The sequence below is a fragment of the Salvelinus fontinalis genome, chromosome 9, assembly GCF_029448725.1.
Source record: "Salvelinus fontinalis isolate EN_2023a chromosome 9, ASM2944872v1, whole genome shotgun sequence".
NCBI lineage: Eukaryota > Metazoa > Chordata > Actinopteri > Salmoniformes > Salmonidae > Salvelinus > Salvelinus fontinalis.
In genome coordinates this window covers 43,027,019-43,042,721 of record NC_074673.1, presented here as the reverse complement: position 1 = coordinate 43,042,721, position 15,703 = coordinate 43,027,019, and the positions used below count along the sequence as shown (strand labels likewise).

General features: G+C 43.4%; 2 protein-coding genes across 2 annotated transcripts in view; one reads left to right on the top strand and one right to left on the bottom strand.

Moving 5' to 3' along the window:
• nell2a (neural EGFL like 2a) overlaps positions 1-15,703 on the top strand; it is a 105,533-nt gene that overhangs the window by 78,148 nt on the left and 11,682 nt on the right. The window lies entirely within an intron of this gene.
• Positions 116-15,703, bottom strand: part of tmem117 (transmembrane protein 117) — a 99,799-nt gene continuing 84,211 nt past the window's right edge. The window contains exons 8-10 of the transcript XR_008760799.1: positions 9,908-11,556; positions 8,755-8,815; positions 116-7,965 (exon numbers count right to left, since the gene is read on the bottom strand). The gene's annotated coding sequence lies outside the window, so the exon portion shown is untranslated. The remainder of the gene's footprint in view (positions 7,966-8,754; positions 8,816-9,907; positions 11,557-15,703) is intronic.

Genomic DNA, 15,703 nt, shown 5'->3' with positions numbered 1-15,703 from the left:
GAGATGTACCCCGTTTTGCTCTCAGCCCTCAATTCACCGGGGCATGGACTCTACCAAACATTAGGAACACATTCGTAATATTGTGTTGCCCCCCCCCCCCCCCCCCCCCCTCCATTATGCCCTCAGAACAGCCTCAATTCATCGGGGCATGGATTCTACAAGGTGTCGAAAGCGTTCCACAGGGATTCTGACCCATGTTGACTCCAATGCTTCTCACAGTTGCGTCAATTTGGGTAGTGAACCATTCTTGATAGACACTGGAAACTGTTGAGCATGAAAAACCCAGCAGCTTTGCTGTTCTTGACACACTCAAACCAGTGCACTTGGCACCTACTATCATACCCTGTTCAAAGGCACTTAAATATTTTGTATTGTCCATTTACTCTCTGAATGGCACACAAACACAATCCATGTCTCAAATGTCTCAAGGGTTAAAAAGCATTATTGAACCTGTGTTCTCCCCTTCATCTACACTGATTGAAGTGAAATTAACAAGTGACATCAATAAGGGATCATAGCGTTCACCTTGATTCACCTGGTCAGTCTGTCATGGAAAGAGCAGGTGTTCCTAATGTTTTGTACACTCAGTGTAAGTGCCTGGCTGTCATACATGTCCCCCCTATCCTAAAGGTTAATTATTATTACATATAGACTGATGGATTGATTTCCAGCGTTGTGCTTCGTTTGACAGTATGCAAATCTTTCTGACAAGAAGTGACGCCTTTCAAATTTCAAACTTAAATATCACAAGTACTGTGAAATACCTTTCTTGCAAGCTCAAAACCCAACAATGCAATAATCAATAACAATATATTACTAGAAAAAAACACACGAGGGATAAGAAATATGAAATACACAATAAAATAAATATTTAAGCATACTATATACAGGAAATATTTAAAAAGTCAGTCCCAATAGCGTATTTACATGTGCAGGGATACTCGAGTGATGGAGGTAGATATGTATAGGGTTAAGAGGACTGGGCAACAGGATATAAGATATACAGAGTAGCAGCAGCTTGCATGTGAGTGGGTGTGCGGGTGTATAGAGTCAGTATAAATGTATGTGCATATTATGTGTGAGTGAGCAAATGATGGAGTGTTTGTGTGTGTGTGTTGGAGTGACAGTGGGTGTGAGTGTGTAGGGCCCTGTGAGTGGGCATAGAGACAGTGCAAATATTGAAATAAAAGGTCAGTAAAGATACAAGGTAAACTTGGTCCGTGTAGCTATTTTATTAGCTATTTATCAGTCGTATTGCTTGGGGATAGAAGCTGTTCAAGCGCTTGTTAGTGTCAGACTTGATGCACCGGTACCTCTTAGTGTGCAGCAGCAGAGAAAATAGTCTACGGCTTGGGTGGTTGGGGTCTTTGACGATTTTCCAGGCCTTCTTTTCACACCACCTGATATAGAGATCCTGGATGGCAGAGAGCTTGGCCCAAGTGATGTACTGGGCTGTCCACACAACCATCTGTAGTGCCATGCGATCGAGGGCGGTGCTATTGCCCTACCAAGCAGTAATGTAGTCCACGATCAGCTCCTTGGTCTTACTGACATTGAGAGGTTGTTGCTCCGGCACCACACTACCAGGTCACTGATCCCCTCCCTGTAGGCTGACTCATCGTCGCCAGTGATCAGGTCTACCACCATTGCGTCGTCAGCGAACTTGATAATGGTGTTGGAGTTGTGATTGTCCACACAGTCGTGGGGGAGCAAGGAGTACAGGAGGGGACTAAGCACACACCTCTGTGGGGCCCCTGTGTTAAGGGTCAGAGTGGTGGAGGGGATGCTGCCTACCCTCACCACCTGGGGTCGGCCCATCAGGAAGTCCAGGACCCAGTTGCAGAGGGAGGTGTTCAGACCCATAGTCCTATGCTTGGTGACAAGCTTGGATGGGATAATGGTGTTGAACGCTGAGCTGTAGTCAATGAACAGCATTCTCACATAGGTATAGTGTGGAGAGCAATTGAGATTGTGTCATCTCTGGATCTGTTGGGGCGGTATGCAAATTGGAGTGGGTCTAGGGTGGCTGGGAAGGTGGAGTTAATGTGTGCAATAACCAGCCTCTCGGAGCACTTCATGATTACAGAAGTGAGTGCTACACGGCGGTAATCATTGTGGCATGAAGCCTTAGAGTTTTTAGGATCAGGGATGATGGTGGTCATCTTAAAACATGTGGGGATTACAGACTGGGACAAGGAAAGGTTTAAAATGACCGTGAATATGCCTGCCAACTGTTCTTTGCATGCTCAGAGAACGTGGCCTGGAATACCGTCGGGGCCCGCGGCCTTGTGGGTGTTGACATGATTTCAGACCCACGTCGGCTTCGGCGATTCGAGGTCACCCAGTCCTCTGGGTCGGTGACGGCCCTCACACCCAGCTCGAAGCTGTTGTTGTCAAAGCGGAATAAAATGCATTGAGTTCATTTTCAAAAGAGTCCAAAACAGCAGGTCCGGAACAAGGTAGCAAATCCAGTGAACAGGTCAGGGTTCCACAGTCACAGGCAGAACAGTTGAAACTGGAGCAGCAGCATGACCAGGTGGACTGGGGACAGCAAGGAGTCATCAAGCCAGGTAGGCCTGAGGCATGGACCTAGGGCTCAGGTCCTCCGAGAGAAGACAGAGAGAAAGAGAGAGAGAGAAAGAGAGAGAGAAGGAGAAAGAGATAAAGAGAGAATTAGAGGGAGCATACTTAAATTCACACAGGACACCAGATAAGACAGGAGAAATACTCCAGATATAACAGACTGACCATAGCCCTCCGACACATAAACTATTGCAGCATAAATACTGGAGGCTGAGACAGGAGGGGTCGAGAGACACTGTGGCCCTGTTTGACGATACCCCCGGACAGGGCCAACCAGGCAGGATATAACCCCACCCACTTTGCCAAAGCACAGCCCCAACCCCACTAGAGGGATATCTTCAACCACCAACCTACTACCCTGAGACAAGGCCGAGTATAGCCCACGAAGATCTCCCCCACGGCACAAACCCGAGGTGGGCGTCAACCCTGACAGGAAAATCACGTCAGTGACTCAACCCACTCAAATGACGCACCTCTCCTAGGGACGGCATGGAAGAGCACCAGTAATAGGGTTAGAGGCAGAGAATCCCAGAGAGAAAGAGGGGAACCGGCCAGGCAGAGACAGCAAGGGTGGTTCGTTGCTCCAGTGCCGTTCCGTTCACCTTCACACCCCTGGGCCAGACTACTCTCAATCATAGGACCTACTGAAGAGATGAGTCTTCAAAAAAGACTTAAAGATCGAGATCGAGTCTGTATCTCTCACATAGATAGGCAGACCATTCCATAAACAGGAACTCTATAGGAGAAAGCCCTGCCTCCAGCTGTTTACTAAGAAATTCTAGGGACAGTAAGGAGGCCTGTGTCTTGTCCATAGCATACCTGTAGGTATGTACGGCAGGACCAAATAGGAAAGATAGGTAGGAGCAAGCCCATGTAATGCTTTGTAGGTTAGCAGTAAAACCTTGAAATCAGCCCTAGCCTTAACAGGAAGCCAGTGTAGAGAGGCTAGCATTGGAGTAATATGATACAATTTTGGGGTTCTATTCAAGATTCTAGCAGCCGTGTTTAGCACTAACTGAAAGAGCATTGCAGTAGTCTAATCTAGAAGTGACAAAAGCATGGATACATTTTTCTGCATCATTTTTTGACAGAAGGTTTCTAATTTTTGCAATGTTACGAAGAAGGAAAACAGCTGTCCTTTAAATATTCTTGATATGTTCATCAAAAGAGAGATCAGGGTCCAGAGTAACGCCGAGGTCCTTCACAGTTTTATTTAAGATGACTGTACAACCATCAAGATTTATTGTCAGATCCAACAGAAGAGCTCTTTGTTTCTTGGGCCCTAGAACTAGCATCTCTGTTTTGTCCGAGTTTAAAAGTAAAACATTTCCAGCCATCCACTTCCTTATGTCTGAAACACAGGCTTCCAGGGAGGTTAATTTTGTGGCTTCATCATGTTTCATCGAAATGTACAGCTGTGTATCGTCCGCATAGCAGTGAAAGTTAACATTATGTTTCCGAATGACATAACCAAGAGGTAAAATATATAGTGAAAACAATAGTAGTCCTAAAATGGAACCTTGAGGAACACCGAAAACGTTCAAATGATATGTCAGAAGACAAACAATCCACAGAGGCAAACTGATATCTTTCCGACAGATAAGATCTAAACCAGGCCAGAACTTGTCCGTGTAGACCAATTTGGGTTTCCAATCTCTCCAAAAGAATGTGGTGATCGATGGTATCAAAAGCAGCACTAAGGTCTAGAAGCACGAGGACAGATGCAGAGCCTTGGTCTGATGCCATTAAAAGGTAATTTACCACCTTCACGAGATCCTAGGTCCTGGCAGTGTTGTGCAGATTCAGGGCAACTGAGCTTTGGAGAAATACGCAGATTTGAAGAGGAGAGCATTGCAGTAGTCTAATCTAGAAGTAACTTGCTTTCTAATGAGCATGATATTTTTCGTCAAAGAAGTTCATAAATTTATCACTGCTGAAGTGAAAGCCATCCTCTCTTGGGGAATGCTGCTTTTTAGTTAGTTTTGCGACAGTATGAAAAATAAATCTTGGATTGTTCTTATTCTCCTCAATTAAATTGGAAAAATAGAATGATCGAGCAGCAGTGAGGGCTCTTCGATGCTGCAAGGTACTGTCTTTCCAAGCTAGTCGGAAGACTTCCAGTTTCGTGTAGCGCCATTTCCGTTCCAATTTTCTGGAAGCTTGCTTCAGGGCTCGGGTATTTTCTGTATACCAGGGAGCTAGTTTCTTATGACAAATGTTTTTTGTTTTTAGGGGTGCGACTGCATCTAGGGTATTACCATAGGTTACATTTAGTTCCTCAGTTAGGTGTTTAACCAACTTTTGTACTCTGACATCCTTGGGCAGTTGGAGGGAGTCTGGAAGGGCATCTAGGAATCTTTGGGTTGTCCAAAACTTTATAGCACGGCTTTTGATGATCCTTGGTTGGGGTCTGAGCAGATTATTTGTGCGATTGCAAATGTAATAAAATGGTAGTCGATTAGTCCAGGATTATGAGGAAAAACATTAAGATCCACAATATTTATTCCACGGGACAAAACTAGGTCCAGAGTATGACTGTGGCAGTGAGTAGGTCCGGAGACATGTTGGACAAAACCCACTCAGACGATGATGGCTCCGAAAGTCTTTTGGAGTGGGTCTGTGGACTTTTCCATGTGAATATTAAAGTCACCAAAAATGTGAATATTATCTGCCATGACAAAATCCGATAGGAATTCAGGGAACTCAGTGAGGAATGCTGTATACGGCTCAGAAGGCCTGTAAAGAGTAGCTATAAAAAGTGATTGAGTAGGCTGCATAGATTTCATGACTAGAAGCGCAAAATACGAAAACGCAGACATTTTTTTTTGTAAATTGAAATATGCTATCGTAAATGTTAGGAACACCTCCACCGTTGTGGGATGCGCGGGGATATGGTCACTAGTGTAACCATGAGGAGAGGGATCATTTAACACAGTAAATTCATCAGGCTTAAGCCATGTTTCAGTCAAGCCAATCACATCATGATTATTATCAGTGATTAGTTCATTGACTATAACTGCCTTGGAAGTGAGGGATCTAACATTATGTAGCCCTATTTTGAGATGTGAAATATCACAATCTCTTTCAATAATGACAGGAAAGGTGGAGGTCTTTATTCCAGTGAGATTGCTAATGCGAACACTGCCATGTTTAGTTTCTCGGTCTCAATGGGGATAGCTGAGCTGACTACACTGATTATGCTAGTGGCAGACTCCACTAAACTGGCAGGGTGGCTAACAGCCTGCTGCTTGGCCTGCACCCTATCTCATTGTGGAGCTAGAGGAGTTAGAGCCCTGTCTATGTTCATAAATAAGATGAGAGCACCCCTCCAGCTAGGATGGAGTCCGTCACTCCTCAGCAGACCAGGCTTGGTCCTGTTTGTGGGTGAGTCCCAGAAAGAGGGCCAATTATCTACAAATTCTATCTTTTGGGAAGGGAAGAAAACAGTTTTCAACCAGCGATTGAGTTGTGAGACTCTGCTGTAGAGCTCATCACTCCCCCTAACTGGAAGGGGGCCAGAGACAATTACTCGATTCAGACACATCTTTCTAGCTGATTTACACACTGAAGCTATGTTGCGCTTAGTGACCTCTGACTGTTTCATCCTAACATTGTTGGTGCCGACGTGGATATCAATATCCCAGTTTTAGCCTTAGCCAGCACCATCTTCAGATTAGCCTTCACGTCGGTAGCACTGCCCCCTGGTAAACAGTGTATGATCGCTAGATGATTCTTTTTAAGTCTAATACTACGGGTAATGGAGTCACCAATGACTAGGGTGTTCAATTTGTCAGAGCTAATGGTGGGAGTCTTCGGCGTCTATGACCCTGTAACGGGTGGAGGAGAGACCAGAGAAGACTCGGACTCTGACTCCGACTCGTTGCTTAATGGGGAGAACCGGTTGAAAATGTCTGTCAGCTGAATGAGCGACACCAGTTGAGCATACCTACAGCATCCTTTCCTAAACTTAAATTACCCTTGACTAACGATTGCGTCTGAAGCTGGGCTTGTAGCACGGCTATCCTCGCCATAAGGCGAATGTTCTCCTGTATATTATGAGTACAGGCACTGCAATTAGAAGGCATAATGTTAGTGTTACTACTTAGCTTCGGCTGGTGGAGGTCGTGTAGAACCATGTCCAGGTAAAGCGTCCGGGGTGAAAAAGTTAAAGGAAAAAAGTCGAGTGAGGGAAAAATTTAAAATATAAAACGGTAATTTAAAAGTAAAAACCGTAAAGTTGGCAGGTAGCAAAGAAACGTTAGCAACACACCGCACAGAAGCACGTAAACAAGTCTACAAGTTGTGACTGGAAATGACGATAACGTATTGGAAGGAACAATAGACAACAACGAATTGTAACTCCCGGGTGGCGCAGTGATCTAGGGCACTGCATCGCAGTGCTAGCTGCGCCACCAGAGTCTCTGGGTTCGCGCCCAGGCTGGGCTGGGTTCGCGCCCAGGCTCTGTCGCAGCCGGGAGGTCCGTGGGGCGACGCACAATTGGCATAGCGTCGTCCGGGTTAGGGAGGGTTTGGCCGGTAGGGATATCCTTGTCTCAGTATGTAAAATGTAATAAAAATGTATGCACTCTACTGTAAGTCGCTCTGGATAAGAGTGTCTGCTAAATGACTAAAATGTAAATGTAACTGCTCTATACATTCCACCTCATGACAATAGAAATAATAAGCTGGCACAAAACGTATTGGAAGGAACAATAGACAACAATGAATTGTAACTGCTCTATACATTCCACTTCAGGACAATACAAATAATAATCTGGTGCATAACAAACTGTACAATGGCGCATAACGTACTGTACAATAGCATTGTACAGTTTGTTATGCGGCAGTTTCTTATTTTTATTGTCCTGAGGTGGAATGTATAGAGAAGTCACGATTAGGGCTGTTGCAGTGACCGTATTACCGCCCCACCGGCGGTCACGAGTCATGAAGGCAGTCAAATACTCACTATAATTAGGCTTCTCCAAGCTCTGATGCTGCTGATGGTCATTAGTAGCCTGTCAAACATGCTAACTGCCTGGTACTCAGCACTCCATTGTCCCTCTAATCACTCTGACATCACTGAAAATGTATTCAAAAATCTAAACAAACACTTAATGAGAGGCTATGCTATTGAGTGAGAAAACAGAGTGATGGCCGCTAATAAAAAGAGGAGGCTCCCATCAGCTTTCTATAGGCTAGGCCTACTACATTTATTTCTAAACTTTCCTAATATTAAGCACATGGCTTATATTTGCAACATGAATATAGCCTACCTGGCTGGCATGAAAATAAACCACGGGAAAAGCGTCCTCCATTCGCTATTTAAGTGCATAGATGAGATGCCACCCCTGTTTCAATACAGGTGCATGATAATGGGCCAGTCTAAATGAATAAAAATGTCACACATATATTATTTAGTATATGTAAAGACAAGATTAAATCAAGAATAGTCTGATGGGTGACAATATTAACCTATCAATTGTGAATGATATATTATCACTTATGAATGATGCCCAGGATAAGAAACAATGCCTTTTTTTTGTTGACTTTTTCTAATCATAGTTGCACACCTCATGTAGCCTAGCCCATAGGCCTATTGGTTTTAATAAGGTTTGAATCACAACTAAAGTGGCCAAATAACTTCTTAAAATGAAGCACATTAATCGGGTGTAAAGCCTAACTGGCATATATAAGCAGCGCGTGAGTTTCAAGTTTGGGGAAGATAATCTTCACCATAAAAATGCACCTTTATAATAAAAGTATTACATTCATAATTGCATTTGCAGTCACTTTGAGAACGGTGTTTTCCTCTTATGGAACATTTGCGCTCATAGCCTACTACCATGTGCGCATTGCTGCGCTTATAATGTGAAGAAATAGTTTATCAACATTTTAAGCTAAATGTTCTGATCTGTTGTGTCAGCCACATTACATAAAAACGTTTTTTTTTTATACTAGTGGTTGTATTCATTTGCGATCTATCGCATCCCACAACTGTCCCAGACTGTTTGGAATATGTATTTCTCGCACAGAATAGAATAGGTCGACTTTTGGACTATGGGGGATAGTAGATTGACATAGGCTAGTGCTTTGCTGTTCGTTAGGCCTACAAATCTTTTTGGCTGACGAAAAGTATATTTGGACAGTTCTTCCAAACGCTTCAATATTCACCTCAGAATTGGATTAGGATGCGTGCAGTTGTGTCCCCGACGTGTCTGTCTTCACTTGTAGCCTGTGAGAAAGACATGATCACATGTATGAGAGCCATGTGAGTGGGAGGCGCTTCGGATTGCGCAGCACACTCAGGGAGAAGGGCACAACGCAGCACTCCGGGCTGAAAAAGGCATGGATTTTTTTAGGGTGCATTATGACCACAAAGGGGATGCCGCTGTAAAATTCGAGGCATTATCAAGTGCTTGTCAAATTGTGAATGAGAGACTATTGGAGTGTGTACAGCCTGTGCAAAAAAACAAAGCAGGGCTCATGCCTTTCAAGCAAATTTTTTCAAATCATCATTGGAGTCTCATCATGCAGCCTTACAATGTATTAAACATCAAAACATAAAGCCCACCATTTTGGAACAACTAAAGTTACATTAATAATTCTAAATTAAGTATATAGGAGTACGTATTTCTTTAACCGCTCAACATAGAATAGCTACATGTGCGCACTCCCTCAAATCGTTTGGAGAAAATATTTATATTTTATTCAGCTTTGTTCAATTGTATTCTTCATACTATAAAATAATATAAAATAATGCCACGAAAATTATAAGCAAATCTTGTCTGCTTAATGAACTAGTGTAGCCCACAGCCATTTGGCATAGCCACATCGGGACCTAACTTAAGGACAACTCAGAGTATGCTATTCTTAAGGACAACTTAGAGTATGCTATTCTGTTCTTCTGAAATATACTACATTTTCTTCATATCATGCTTCTTAAGACCTGTCTAAAATAAATAATGGATTTATTGTGAAGGTGTAGGCTATATAACATGGATTTATTTGACTTTTTAAAATGTGTGGAAGCCAGGAGATGCTAAATGTGTTTATGCTAATTACGGTCAATTACCGTGAGAACGATAGTTACTTGCTTGACAATCACCGTCTGACTAAATGTTGCAATCGCCACAGCCCTAGTCACGATAACAGCTGAAAACTCCTTTGGGAGGTAGAAGGGTCGGCTTTTGAGCATAGATATTTCAGGATAGGTGAACAGTGGGTTGACACTCCCACCGCGCTGGAATTAGCACACCAGTTGGAGTTGATGAAGATGCAACCCCCCCCCCCCCCCCCCCCCCCCCATATCCCCGACTCCACTTACCTGTCTGCCCGGTGAACGGAGAATCCATTGAGTTAGATAGCCATGGGAGGTATCTTGTCTGAGAGCCATGTTTCTGAAAAGCAAAGAATATTGCTGTTCCGAGAGCTCCGTTCGTCGGAGATCCTCCATTTTATTATCAAGAGACTGTACATCAGCCAGTAGAATGGAGGGAAGAGGTGGCCGATTTTCACTTTGCCTTAATCTCACCAGGATGACCCCTCTCTTGCCTCTGTAACGCCGCCGTTTCCTCTTGGGTAGCCCGAAAATTGTGTTGGTATTACAGAGAGAGAGAGCAGAGCAGATGAGTCGAAGTAAAAGACGTTATTGGGGTAAGTAACTGCTGATCTGATGTTCAAGAGTTGTTTGTAAGACATAATAGCGGATGCATTTTGTGAAAATAGAGTAAAAAATAAACAACAACATAATCACAAAATAGCAAAGTTGTGCCGGAGCTTGCAAAACGGCGGCCATCCAGTGCCGTGCCAACTTGTTCCAGCGAATGAAATAGGCGGGACTTTTCAGCCTCCAGTGGCGGTGGCTATGTAATGTAATACGACAACAGAGTCACCCATTACTACAGTTCATAAACTAAGACTGGCTAAAGAGACTGAGATTTAGAAATTAGAAGTGAATAAACATTGATAAAACAATTCAAATACACAGACAGCCCCCGAATTAACCTTTAACAGAGGATTATTTAGCAATTATTATGCATTAATACAGTGTTTCATTGTAATACATGATGACTTATATTTAATAAAAAGCAGTAGCACTGTATTTAATGTCTAATAATAGATAGCTATTGGCTTATGTGTTATAAAAGCCAATCAAAATCATTTTTGGGCTATTGCAAGTTAGTGCCTGTCATATGAGTTCCCCCGAGTCTTAATTAGCCTACTATTTCATATGATATACAGCCAAAATATGAACTGGCAGCAGCAGGCTAAATCTGTGTCAGTGTGTGTGACTTTTTCTTTTTTCTCCTTACCGCGAATGCACTGTGTTCTGCAGTAGCAGCTGATCGGTCAGTGCTATAAGCCTAGCATCATTTCTCAGCACAGACACAGTCATAGCACTCAGACAAGCAGAACCAGAATTTTAAAAAGTTGGTTAATTTCACAATTTTTTTAAAGTCTAGTGTTCAGTCAGATAATGAACATGAAATCTATCTATAAACTTCACTTCGCCATGCTTTTCCTGTTACCAAGTAATGAGCCCGTCCTCCTATAGCCCCTCCCACCAGCCTCCACTGGATGTTACTGTTGTTGCTTTGTGCGTACAGACTACTTTAACACACCACTCTATTCTCCCGACACCTCGCCTGGATCAGTAATCTTTCAAGTCAACAACAAATTTTAAATCCACTTAACACCCAAACATGTATACAGGAGACGACAGCAGAATCATATTTGAAAAAGGATTAGGAAGTGACGTGTAATAAATAATATGTACTCCAAGTTCAGCAGATCAGGATTATCCTTCATTTCCCTGTGAAAACTGAAATATTGTAATTATATTGAACAGTATGTGAGATCTTCTGTCTGCAGCTGGTGCTCTGGGTGATAGAATCCTATAGAGGACTGTCCAGGCCCTGAGGTACTGCTGTCAGTCAAGACGAGAGGGGAGAGCCTCTACCTCTGTATCTGCCTCTGCACAGAGAGAGAGAGATGGTGAGAAAAGAGAGTGATAGAGAGAGAGAAGGAGAGAGAAAGAAAGAAAAAAGAGATGGAGAGGGAGGGTGAGAAGGAGGACAAGCAGAAGGAGGGAAGGGAAGACGTCAACCCACTATTTGAGTGTCCTTGGAGAGCTGTTTTAATAGAGCCTTTATTTCCAGCCTGTCGCTCACCATAACGAGCGAAATAACCATGTCTGTCCAATCAGCCCTTTCCACCTCCCTTCCGCTCTCTTTCTTTATTCCCCCTCTCTCTCTCGCTTCTTCATCCCTCTCCATCTCCCTCTTTCTCTCCCTGTCTCTCTCTCCTCTCTTTTTCTTTATCCCCATCTCTCCCCCTGTTTTTCTGTCTCTACCACTATCTCTCTCTCAGTAGCCAAGGAGACCTGTGTTCACCACGCCTGGCCTTGACCTGCATGGAGAGAGAGACGGAACTCTCAGCTCTCTGTTATGTGTTGCTGTTTTTCACTGAAAATAACATATTATACAATTCACAGCTAAGCTGTAATAGAATGTGATTTTTAGACTGGAATCAGGCTGCTTATTGGGATTCACAGTCATTCTTCCTCACGCTTTCTTATATACTGAGTATACAAAACATTAAGAAAACCTACTCTTTCCATGACATACATGTATGTAGACTGACTAGGTTAATCCAGGTGAAAACTATGATCCCTTATTTATGTCATTTGTTCAATCCACTTCAATCAGTGCAGATGAAGGGGAGGAGACAGTTTAAAGAAGGATTTTTAAGCCTCAAGACAAATGAGACATGGATTGTGTGTGTGCCATTCAGAAGGTGAATGGGCAAGACAAAAGATTGAAGTCCCTTTGAACGGGGTATGGTAGGAGGTAGGAGGTGCCAGGCGCACCAGTTTGTGTCAAGAACTGCAATGCTGCTGGGGTTTTCACGTTCAACAACTTCCTGTGTGTATCAAGAATGGCCCACCACCCAAAGGACATCCAGCCAACTTGACACAACTGCGGAAAGCATTGGAGTCAATATGGACCAGCGTCCCTTTGGAACGCTTCGGCACATTGTAGAGTTCATGCCCTGATGAATTGAGGCTGTTCTGAGGGCAAAATGGGGGGGTGCAACTCAATATTAGGAAGATGTTCCTAAGGTTTGGTATACTCAGTGTACATTCAATTTACACAAACAGCCACTATGTTGTTTTTGCTCTTGATTGTAAATTGAAAATTGAAAGATGTAGTTGTGAATACGTGCCTTGCATTTGTGATGACATCTCAATTCAGATGTGACAGGAAGCAGTTAAAGAAGAAGCGTTTGCCTTTTTAGAAGGTATATTTAAAGCCACTGTCAATTTGCCAAAGGCCTCAGAAGTACTTTGCTGTAATTGTGATCAACAGCTGTGGTGTCACATAAAGGAAGTAAAGGGTGAAAGGTTTTATTGGAAACGTAACCTCCTGGGCATGTAAGCTTAACAACAGAACAGTTTGAATGAATATACGCTGAAAATAGTTCCCTTTGTGTATATTTAGAACTGCATTGCCTCTAGTTTATAAGTAGTGACTAACCGCTCTGTCTTTCTGTGAACAATTCCATGCAGTCAGATTGGAGAAACTACGATTTAAAGGCCCAGTGCAGTAAAAATGCAGTTTTCCTGTATTTTGTATCATATTGTGCAACAGCTGCTTTTTGTTATTTCCTTTATAGTTGCTGGTTGAAAATACAATCTACATAGGACCTTCTAATGTGCAGGTTTGTATGGGCGGGCGTTTCGACGTTCCATGTTGACATCACCATGCGTTAAATTGGTTAATAGGCCAATAACAAAGAGAGTTCCAAACCTCTCTACCAATAACAGCTGGTTTTCAGTTTCCCCCTCCCCACTCAGACCACTCCCTGCCAGTCCTAGCAAAATTATAGCTTGAGAAATAGTTTTTTGCTAAAAAGCTATTTTTGCCAATTTTAATGGAAATCTATTACAGTAAGGTACTTAATTGTTACCGAGAAATGATTTGATATTGATTTAAAACGGCTGCATTGGGCCTTTAAATAGATTCAGCTTTTTTCCCCTTCTTGGCTCGAGACCACATGCCGCTTCTCTATTTCAAAGCGTGTGAAGCTCTGTCAACTGACATTCAATGGCAACAAAGAGCATGAGAGATTTCACTATGACTGAGAGAATAGAGAATATGCTTAATTTCAAGCATAGTTATTCCTTTTGGTGTAACCGAATGATATGCTTTTATCCAGTACACAGTTGACCGAAATACTTATTTCCTGAAGGAAGAAAATCACCATCCCCTAGCTTCTTGGATGGACCTTCAAGCCTTAAACATGACGTCCATATCTCTCTACCTGCTGTAGAACTGTATACATGTAACGTTTAACCACCTTTTGAGTCCCAGCATGAATGCATATAGTTCCCTTAAAGCCATGTTGAAATATGTCATGTATAGGAGCACAGAAAACCTGCTGTGTTTGACTTAGACAAACGTTCACATCTCTTAAATAGATAAGGGCCTAATCTCCACGACATTTGATCAATGGTTAATCTGCTGGAGAAATTCTATTAAAGGGTTGAAGGCTCATTAGCCGATAGATCTGAATCCTATTACTGCTGGGGCAGAGGGAGAAGACACGGGGAGAGATGAGAGGAGAGGAAAGGAAAGGAGAGAATGAGAGAGGAGAAATGAGAGCGGCGGAAAGGAGAGAAGGAGAGATGACAGGGGAGGAAAGGAAAGGAAAGGAGAGGAGAGAGGAGAGACGCACAATCTGGACCCTCTCTTTCTAAAATTATCCGCCGAAATTGTTGCAACCCCTATTACTAGCCTATTCAACCTCTCTTTTGTATCGTCTGAGATGCCCAACGATTGGAAAGCTGCCAAGGTCATCCCCCTCTTCAAAGGGGGAGATACTCTAGACCCAAACTGTTATAGACCTATATCCATCCTGCCCTGCCTTTATAAAATCTTCGAAATCCAAGTTAATAAACAGATCACCGACCATTTCGAATCCCACCGTACCTTCTCCACTATGCAATCTGGTTTCCGAGCTGGTCATGGGTGCACCTCAGCCACGCTCAAGGTCCTAAAAGATATCATAACTGCCATCGATAAAAGACAGTACTGTGCAGCCGTCTTCATCGACCTGGCCAAGGCTTTTGACTCTGTCAATCACCGCATTCTTATCGGCAGACTCAATAGCCTTGGCTTCTCAAATGACTGCCTCGCCTGGTTCACCAACTACTTCTCAGATAGAGTTCAGTGTGTCAAATTGGAGGGCCTGTTGTCCGGATCTCTGGCAGTCTCTATGGGTGCCTCGCCTGGTTCACCAACTACTTCTCAGATAGAGTTCAGTGTGTCAAATTAGAGGGCCTGTTGTCCGGATCTCTGGCAGTCTCTATGGGTGCCACAGGGTTCAATTCTCAGGTCGACTCTTTTCTCTGTATATATCAATGATGTCGCTCTTGCTGCTGGTGATTCTCTGATCCACCTCTACGCAGACGACACCATTCTGTATACATCTGGCCCTTCTTTGGACACTGTGCTAACAAACCTCCAAACGAGCTTCATTACTCTGGACGGTTCTGACCTAGAATATGTGGACAACTACAAATACCTAGGTGTCTGGTTAGACTGTAAACTCTCCTTCCAGACTCACATTAAGCATCTCCAATCCAAAACTAAATCTAGAATCGGCTTCCTATTTCACAACAAAGCCTCCTTCACTCATGCAGCCAAACATACCCTCGTAAAACTGACTATCTTACCAATACTTGACTTCGGCGATGTCATTTACAAAACAGCCCCCAACACTCTACTCAGCGAACTGAATGTAGTCTATCACAGTGCCATCCGTTTTTATCACCAAAGCCCCATATACTACCCACCACTGCGACTTGTATGCTCTCGTTGGCTGGCCCTCACTACATATCCGTCGCCAAACCCACTGGCTCCAGGTCATCTATAAGACTTTGCTAGATAAAGCCCCGCCTTATCTCAGGTCACTGGTCACCATAGCAACACCTGCGCTCCAGCAGGTATATTGCACTGGTCATCCCCAAAGCCAACTCTTCCTTTGGCCGCCTTTCCTTCCAGTTCTCTGCTGCCAATGACTGAAACGAATTGCAAAGATCTCTGAAGCTGGAGTCTTA